The sequence below is a fragment of the Pteropus alecto genome, unplaced genomic scaffold (assembly GCF_000325575.1).
Source record: "Pteropus alecto unplaced genomic scaffold, ASM32557v1 scaffold146, whole genome shotgun sequence".
Classification (NCBI taxonomy): domain Eukaryota; kingdom Metazoa; phylum Chordata; class Mammalia; order Chiroptera; family Pteropodidae; genus Pteropus; species Pteropus alecto.
Genome location: NW_006442107.1, coordinates 22,219,725 through 22,228,699, shown reverse-complemented (window position 1 = coordinate 22,228,699; position 8,975 = coordinate 22,219,725). Strand labels below are relative to the sequence as shown.

General features: G+C 42.2%; 1 pseudogene; it reads left to right on the top strand.

The window, feature by feature from the left end:
* The first annotated feature begins 447 nt into the window (after nt 1-447).
* Nucleotides 448-566, top strand: LOC112469514 (annotated as a pseudogene).
* Nucleotides 567-8,975: the final 8,409 nt, after the last annotated feature.

Below are 8,975 nucleotides of genomic sequence, written 5' to 3'. Positions count from 1 at the left end.
TCTTCCATATAACAGATATCTTGAATTTTTAAATAAAATTGTACGGGGCCATGTTTCATTTCTGAGCACAGGGGACATAGTCACTTACTGCCCACTACGCCTTGTCCCTCTCAACTTTGTCAAGGGTGGGCAGAAGTCCTCCCATCCTGGATGAGATTGAGCAGGTGAATCTGGCTGGGGCTGGCAGGGCTGTCCACCATCTGGAGGGAGGAAAAAGGAGCAGGTAGAAAATGTGCAACTCGTGTTCCTGAAAGAGGCCAGGTGGATGGATCATCTTGGGGCGTGGCTTTCCCAAAAGTGATGTTCTTTATTCTACTCTGATGGAATCATTTCATTTCAGGCACTAAATGTCTGGCCTTGGACGTGATTACATAGTGTAGCGGTTAGCATGTCTGCTTTACACACAGAAGGTCCTGGGTTCGTGCCCCAGCGGAACCACAGTCCACGGTCTACGGCTATGCCACCCTGAGCAAGCCCGATCCCGTTTGATCTCGGAAGCTAAGCAGGGTCGGGCCTGGTTAGTTCTTGGGTGGGAAACCACCGAGGAAGACCAGGTGCTGTAGGCATAAATAACAATAATAAAAATAAATAAAATTAAAAAAAAAATAAAGGTGTGGCCTTACAGACTGCTTCAGTTCTCAGGGACAGCCACATGCTTATACAGGCTCAACGAGACTTATGTGCAGAAAATCTGGTGGCCTCCCTCCCTTCATTGTCAAACTTCTCACCTGCCCTTTACAATGGAGATGTAGAGACGAAAAGTAATCTCAGGGCCTCAGCACTGGAAGACACTGTCACTGTCATTATAATCATGTTAAAAGGTCTGTTTTTACGATCAAATGTGCCAACCTCCCTATATATTATTTCTCCCATCCTCCGCCTTCCTGGATCTTGGACTCTCCTCTCAAGAACACTGGCAAAGGAAGCACTGACTAATATGTGACAGCAAGGACAGGAGATAAAAGGATCTAGAACTCATTACTGATCATTAAAACCTAGAATGGGATCTAGTGTAAGGGGTGGGGATGCAGATGAGGTTACGCAAAGCAAACAGCCTTCTACCAGGAGGCTAAGGAGAACCTAGGTACCTAAACAGGACAGCAAAAAAGGGGCGTGAGGGAGATGGGAGTTAATTTGTGACCAGCACATGCTCAGTATTCCCCAGCAAAGTTAGATGTCCTGGGTCATGAGGTAGGGAGCCGGGACAGAGAGCTGGCTCCCTCATAGAAAGGCAAACCCCATCTCATTGTTCCAGCACTTTGAGTTTGAGCTCCCTTCTTGTCAAGCTCCTAGGACTGGGAGAATCTTAGGAAGATTCTGGCACTGGGGAGGAAAGGAAGGGGCAGTGCAGGTGGGGGCATCTTCCCAGCCAAAAACTACTTCAATTGATCAGCCAGCCTCTGAATAGCAGCTTTTGACATCTCAGTGGGCTGTGAGGGAGGTGTGGTCATCACAAATGAAACAGACCATAGGGGGTGGAGGAGATCTCTGCAGGGCCCCTAATCAATTACTAAAAACACAGAGAGGGTCCAAGGAAAATGAGTGAAGGAGACAGATGCATGCTGACACTCAGTGGTATTTCTGGGCACCAAAGGAGAAGTTAGGGGTTTTCAACTTCACAGAGGATGGGGGTGATTGTTTTCTTTCATCTGCCGTTGCCCTCGGAAAACAAAACAGAAAGCAGAAGAGAAACATTGCCTATGGAAAAAAAAAGTACATGCAGAAGCTGAAAAGGATGAAATAAGAGGAATGGAATTCTGCTTTTATGAAATAATTTAAATAGTCTTGGATGCCCAGAGGGCCTAGGCACTATATTATGTGTTGCAGAGAGGTTGGTATCTCCCAAAGGGGATATGAAATGGGAGAAGAATATTATTAATCATCCTTATTTGCTACATGTTAGGAAACCAAGGTAAAGTGAAAATGAGTGATTTTACCTCCTGACTCACATGCTGTGGCAGCCACAGAGCTGGGATTGACAGACAAGAGCTTGATGCCCTGTGAAGAAGACTGGTGGGGTTCATGTTGCTGAGCGAAACAATGCCCAGAACCTGATGTGCCACAGGCCAAAGGTTGGTCATCTTCTACCTGCAGATGGGTGTGGCTGGGGACTTTCATCCTGGGTTGTGTCCACAGGCAGTTCACTTGCTTGGACCAGGTTGGCTCCAGTTCCCTTATAGAGAATTTAACTGATTGGGTTGATATTGAACCTCATTGATCAAACTGGGGCTACAGAGAACAGACTAGAATATCAGATTTATTTGGACAGGAATTGTCTATTTAATTCACTTTTATATCTCCAGGACCTTGACCAATGCCCGTGACTCGGTTCATATTTGTGGGATCATATTGACTGCTCTCTTGGTGCTGGGCAATGACAGGCACCGGAAACCGAGAGATGACTAAGTCAGCCATTCCCAAAGTAGTCCTCTGAGGTATTAATGGGTGTTCTGAAGGGGTTGGGAGAAGAAAGTTCTAAGACTGAATCAATATGGGAAATGCTAAGTTTAGCTTTATGTTGGAAAGATTTTTCATAGCCGTTAATAAGTATGTATGGTTTGTGAATTCCCAGGGGAGGATAGGTTTGTGTCATTTTCCTAGTAAAATTGATGGAGCAAAGCTCCTCCCCTTTCTACACACACCTTTAAACTGTATATTGCTATTGGTGTTTGTTCCTTAGAAAAAACATAGTTCCTGCTCTCAAGCAGTTCACAATCTCTTGGTGGTCACTTTCATCCAAGATCTGCCAAGCGACAGCTCAATCTTCCATGCTTATTGGCGATGATTAGGATCATTGCAAAACTATGGCTGCCAGTTATTGTACTCTAAAGCATTTTCACCCACTCTGGAACTTACATAGTGCTTTCTTGGTACCTCATCAGCCTCCAGTGTGAAGCCATTGCATTCCCTCAACTGGCAGCCTGGGACACATTGGTAGAAGTGCTGATCTTCCCAGAAGGAATCAGTTCTAACTCTAAGCATCAGCCACAATCTGATATCTAACGTTGAGATAGAATCAGAAACCATGAAGCCAGTTCTACTCTCAGTAATTCTGACCCAGTAACACAAAGTCTAAATCCTGTCACCGTGTCCATCATAAGCACAGAGATGAAAAACAAATAAAACTGCTCTTTCGACCCCATAGGCTGAATGTGCTTTCATAAGACAGAGCCCAGAATTGTCAACATGTGACATTCAGAGTCCCCACATCCTAGCCACTGTCTCACACACAGAGGGCCGTGCATTCTCTCAGGCAGAGGACTCTGTCCTTGCTGCAATCCAAATAAATCACCAGTGCCCTTCTGAAGGGAGTTAATTGCATTTGGAAATACTCCAGGTACTGGGGTTTGTTTGGTCAAAGACATGGGCAAGGGTAGAGTAACATATGCACCCACTTTCGTGAAATCCATGTTAAAAATAACGGAGCCTATGTTACTTAATTTATAATGGATACCGCACACACTCCTCCCTGCGTTCCTTTCCAGGCGAAGAATGTAAGAGGAACCATGGCAGTATTTTTCTTTTAGGTATAACAGTCTGTCAGTATCAAATTCTCTCAGTCAGTGGGGAGCAAATAGTGTTGATTTACTGAAAATCTGGGATTATGTTTGCTCTGTGGTGAGTGTAGATTTAAGAGAGGAGAGGTAAGGGGTCTCCAAAAGGTGAAGAAAAACACAAATGAAAGCTAGCAAGGAAAAAATAGCTTGACAGTTAAGATACAGTGCAGCCACCGTCAACATCTTCTCGAAAGAAAAGCCCAGGAACGAACACACACACACATACAGAGAAACATGCGCGTACGCCTGTTTCAAGCCCCATGTACTGGAAGGTTTGCAACCTTTTCAATTAACCCCTTTCTCTTTAGGGCATTACCAATGTGTCAATGAAGGCTTAAATACTGTCATGTTTCACGCTGGAGAGAAATTGTGACAACAGACTCAAAATTTTGTTTCGGTTTTTAAGAACTGGCTTTAAAAAAAGGCTTGTGAGGAGTAAAGAGGGAATTCTTTCCTTCAAGAGCCCTCTGACACTTGACTTCATTCCTGGACCTTTTTGTCACCAACATTTCATTATCCTGATCATATCCCTAGTCTCCTGCTCCTTCTCCCCTTTGCCTCAAAATAACTGTCACCCTGTGTTATTTTACCCCAGGAATATTCCCTAGAAGTGCCTCGGAGTTCCTGTTTACCCCTTCTTTTTTTACTTTTCTTCCTCATAATCCTGTTTGAAATGGAATATGGTAACTAAATGGAATTAAAATGTAGAGAGGGAAAAAACAACCCTGTGACAGTACCTCAGAGCTTTTGAGAAAGGATTTTGGGCACCTTTCCCTTCTCTGGGACAGGGCTGTAGGCAAAGGCTGGTAAAGACAGGGTACCATAAGGGGTGACCAGTGGCCAAGGTGAGGCTGTTGGTGATTTGACTCCATATACCTCCCTGATCTACACCAGCCCCAAGAGATATCGCTGGACTTCAGGACAGTTGGCAGGTGAGCAGTGACTGTTATCATCATGGGTCCCAGCAGTGTCGCTGTGGATCAACAACTCTAGAAGACTGTTGAGAATTCAGGGGCTGAGGACCTCATCTGGCAACTGGAAGACGTTAAATGTGGTGTTTGTGAGGGTTCCTGATAGCTACAGAGGAGGTAGACGTTAGGGATGGGGTAGGAGGGTGCTTTCAGTAACTCCCATGACTATGATCACCAAGAGACATGCGCACTGCTATGTGTTCCAGAGCTAGAAAAGAGAGAAGCGATGAAAAAGAAATAGAGGTAAATAACAATAACAAAAATGCCACTAGAATTAAGCAATTCTGGAAAAGAATATAGAGCAATCCACTTGTGAAAGAAAAGCCATTGCGTCTCTTTATTTTTTTAATCATAAATCCGTAATCTCTATAGTTGGGATTCCTATGTTATTTTGCTAAATAGACTCTCTCAGCTTGTGATTCTCCAAGACAATCTTCTGAGAGCTGTAAATTCTGCTGCTAGACCGGCAAGGCCAGCCAATGGGTTGAGTGGCCCTATGTCCTACCTTGCCTGGGAAAATCTTAGGTTATGCCTCTTGAATGATTATTAATAACACCCCTTTTCACTCTTTAAAGTGTCTTAATTATAATGATAAATTATACGGCCAGCTTGCATATAGGCAAATTCAGGGTTTCTTTAAATAGGGCTATAATCACCTTCCTTTGCTGAAAATTAAAACTGCCTGAAAAAAGTTAAAAGCAAATGAACCTTCAAAGTAAAGAATAATTCAAGATCACTTGTCTTTCTTGAAGACAAGAGCAGTTAGACCCTGGAAGAGGTCCCCATTTGTGTATACTGGGCCCCATTTGGATAGACTTTCTTTTTCTTTCTTTTCTTTCTTTCTTTCTTTCTTTCTTTCTTTCTTTCTTTCTTTCTTTCTTTCTTTCTTTCTTTCTTTCTTTCTTTCTTTCTTTCTTTCTTTTGGCACAGAGATGCAGCTATTCAATGGCACGAGAAACTGGTTGTAACAAACGTGGTTCACAAAGCAGTATGACAATGACAAGTGTAATAGTGAGACCCACATAACAGTGGGCCCAGCAATAAGACCCATAAGAAGTACAAAATCTGGGCAGAAGAGGGTCCTTTAAAAATTTAGCCCAAAGGACATCTTTCAGTTTGTTATCAAAACCCAGGAAGAATGCTGGAGACTATGAAAGAAAACAACTGTAACTCCTCTCAGATTCTCCCTCGAACTGCATGGTGCAACAAAGCCTACCTTTTTTACATTTCAAAAGAGGCTGCTTTCTCTTTAAAAAGTAGGAGCGACTTGGTCTGATGCGGCTGCCTTTATCAACCATGAAGTTCCCAGCAAGGTGCTGTTAGTGCCTGATTAAACCTCATACCAACCCGTGTCCCCCATGGTAACCCAGAAGACATCCGCTGAGACTCAGAGCGCTGATTCCGTTTAATTGCCCCGGCTCTCTGTGATGGCCGGATTTCTTGTCTCTCAAGGCCTGGAATGGAAATCTATGTGATCAGATGAACTATCCGGGTGTCTTGACAGATCTGAAATATGAATATGGAGATGGCAGTGTGTTCTGCAGCCACTTCTGAAACCCCAGTGATAAAATCTGATCTGCCACTGAAAAGATTTCAGGAGTGTGAGATTCACGTAAAACTCATTTTCTAATCAACACTAATTATTAATAAACCGGGCAAAAAAGGGGAAAAAAGTGTGTGTATGTGTGTATACAAACACAGATAAGATGTATAGATGTATACAAATACACATAAGATGTATATGTATACCTGTGTATAAGATATGTATACGTATATATGTATATATACATATCCATCTATATGTAGAAATAAATAGGGCTCCATTCGGACAATATGTCCACATATATCTAGATAGATATATATGATAGATTTAGATATATAGATACATATGTCGGTCTTTGTAGTCTTGCCTTTGGGGGGATTTTAATAATAAGAATAACTTGTATTTTCAAAATACTGTACTCCGAGGAATTCAAATATTGAAAATATCTGGTTTAATCTGCCTTTTCTACAATAAATGGAGAAATGGATGCCGCCAAGCCCTTTTATTTCCTAGAGATAAAAAATAAGAAACTAATAGAGGCAGCAATGAGTAAGAGAACCAGCAACCCCCTAGAATCTGCATCATGTTCGTGCTCTAACAGAAGGTGGAATGCAAGGAAGAAATAGAACAAGACGCCCTAACAAACCCCGGGGTCACTGGATTCCTTGGAAAACCTCTCTTCCTTCTGGAAAGGCATCAAAAGCAAAGACACTCATCCTAGAGGACTAAAGAGTCATCTAAGGAAACGACAGAGCAACTCTCCCCGACTTTCTCCTCCTCAGACTCCCTTTTAGAAATTTCTTTTCTTCTCTCCCCCCACCACCCCCCGCCACCTCCCACTATTTGCTCCAAGATTTTTAATTTACCAAAGTAATGGGGCTCTAGTAACAGCTTGAGATCTACTAGTCATACCCACGAACCCCTGTGATGACAATGACATCTTTCCCACTCACACAAATTATCCATCCTTAACACATGGACTTGCTACATTTCTAGCCTGTTTCTAGCCAAATGAAAGAAATTTTACTCATTTCTTCTGCAGCCTTATTCTGAGTAAATATATGATTTCCATTAGGCTTTTTGAAATATGTAAAATATAGAGACTCCCATTACTACCTTCAGGAACTCTAGGTGTTTGGGGATCCCTCACTGGGAATCACTCCTGTGCCCAAAATGAGTTTGAAGATGAAAATTATTGCTAAAGGGAAAAGAACTGTTGGTGTAACAAGATATTTAAAAGCAAATTTTTCCCCACTTGAGTTGGTCAGGGCCACGCAACCAAGAAAGGGATATTTTCAAAATGAGAGTAAGTGCTAAAGCAAAATGTGCAAAACTGAGACATGAGGCCAAAAAAATAAGGGCGTTAGCTTACAAGAGAAGAGGATTCTATTGTGTTAAGCTGTTCCCCCTGAAGTAGCATTTCCATTCAAGCCAATTTTTTGGGCTCCCCAAACTTTATTAGGTTTTTGGTAATTACCCCGAGGAAACCCAAAGAAAGGCAGGTTATAATTACACAATTGACATGCATAGCGTGACCGGAATAAAAGAAGCTGCCCAAGACTTTTCATTAATTAACGTATTTTTTCCTCCATGCAATAAGGAAGGAAATTGTAAATTTGTAATCAAGCAGGTCTCTAAGTTTTCCAAGCATGGCTGTTTCCCGCCCCCGCCCCCCCCTCCCCCCAACTAGGGAAAAAAAGACAATATATTGTACTACATGCAAATACTGACTTGGTTCTCACATTATTCAAATAAGGTTTCAGAAATAATGGCAAATTTCTTTTATACTTATAATTAACTCATTTTGAGAATGAATCCAGGATCTATTTGAAAGTTTCCTGAGTCTAGAGTTTCATGGAAAAAGGTTGGCTGGGAATCAAATTTCACCAGTGGTTTGGTGGTGTCTGAGCACAGGCCATTAGCCAGAACATTCTACCACATCTGCGATGAGCACTTTTGAGGATTCTTTCTGCAGAGAAGCTATATGGATGCCATCCGCCAACACTGTAAGAACTAGTTTCTAGAAAAGGGACAGAAGCACCTAGTTGCCCTGGTGAGAAAGCCAATCGCCTTGTCAGTAAACAGAAGAGAGAACTATTTACCTATGTAAAATTTTCCACTAACTCGTTAATGCAAATAATGGTAGCTAACAGGCAAAATTTTCACATTTATTTCATTTATAGAATTTCTCCACCCCAAATGTAAATGTAAAGGCTCCTGACTTGAGTGGCTTATACCCTTGGTCTACTGATGGACAATTCAGAACCAGATTCACATATCCTCCAAAGAGAAGCCACTTAAAAAATCGCCGTCTTTAAGCGTATCAAATAAATGTCTCCTGCAGGGGGTGCAGTGGGCACAGGAACCCAAATCCACCTCTAGGAGAGAAGGCCTTGAGGAATAGCATAAAATCAAGGAAAGGAAATTTGGGTATTTGGAAAGTATTCCTTACAGTCAAGTCTATGAGGTGAAGGAGGTGTCTCCCAAGGGAAGAAGTGGAAACCCCACCATCAGACATATTTAGAAGGAGGCCAGGCTGGAGTTCTGGAAAGTTAACCATAGGAAGCAATCATGCCCTGGCAGGAGTAGAAGAGACACATTTAAGAGCTTTTTTCAATTCTAATTTCTAAGAATACGATTAGACTACATAGGAAAAAAGGAAAGAAAATTTGAAATAGAAAGAAAAAAAAAAAAAGAACAAAAGCCAGAAGAGAGAATAATGTAACAATATTAAGGGACACAGAAAACACATGGCAAATCCTTAATGGTCATCCGGCTACTGTCCCATCCCGGCTGTCAGTGGAGAGTGGGTATCTTAAAGGAACACAGGCAGGGAGCTGAAAACCAGAGGGACTGAGAGAAGACCTCTCTGAACTTACTTTGAATAACACTGAGAACTTGAGA